We start from the raw sequence: 721 nt of genomic DNA, 5'->3' as shown, positions 1-721 counted from the left end.
TTATGTTAGGAGAGTCTGGGTCTTATTTAAAACCACAGAAGAATGATGATATTTTTGTTTTAGCAACTGATCCTGTTGGGTTCAGGCCACAAGTTTCAGCCAACCTCCTGTGGGTTGTGGTTCCAGTGTCAGTTTCTGTTTTCAAATCTTTGTAGTGCTGTTTGTATCTGTCCCACATGTGTGACACCTAGTGGCCAGTTCTCTAAATCTTTGATTTGCTGTTAGAATGAAACTTACTCATGCACAACTTGTGTTTGAGCTCAGGAGTTCATAAACAAATTTATGGTGTCATTTTTCAATTTCTTCCTTCTCCATGATCTTCCCAGTAATTTCTGGTTCCCTTGGGCTTCTCTTTTGGTCCTCTGGCCAGAAAGGTGGGGGTCTCATGTACTTTATACTCTTGTACACTTTTTGTGACTGCACCCATGTCTTGGGCCAACTCATGGGAAAACAGAGAGACAAAAAGAGCAATTGGGGTTTATCCTACTCTTTTGGGATTTCAGCTCTTCTTATTTTAGAGGAAGGTTCTCTTCCCCCAGAGTTTTAGGCAATTCTGGGTCTCAGCTGCAGATACTGTAGCTAACAGGAGACTTTTTTCCTGCTCTTCAAGCCTTAGCTAGAGTCCACTTCTTGGTGTTCTGTCTGTCTACACCAGTCTGGGTTTCTGGCTCCTTTGGGTACAGGCCTGGGGATACCAAGAGCGGGAAAAAAAAAGATAAAT

Source organism: Galeopterus variegatus, unplaced genomic scaffold (genome assembly GCF_000696425.1).
Source record: "Galeopterus variegatus unplaced genomic scaffold, G_variegatus-3.0.2 Scaffold17710, whole genome shotgun sequence".
Classification (NCBI taxonomy): domain Eukaryota; kingdom Metazoa; phylum Chordata; class Mammalia; order Dermoptera; family Cynocephalidae; genus Galeopterus; species Galeopterus variegatus.
The sequence above is the reverse complement of the archived record's forward strand: the minus strand, read 5'-3'. Positions refer to the sequence as shown.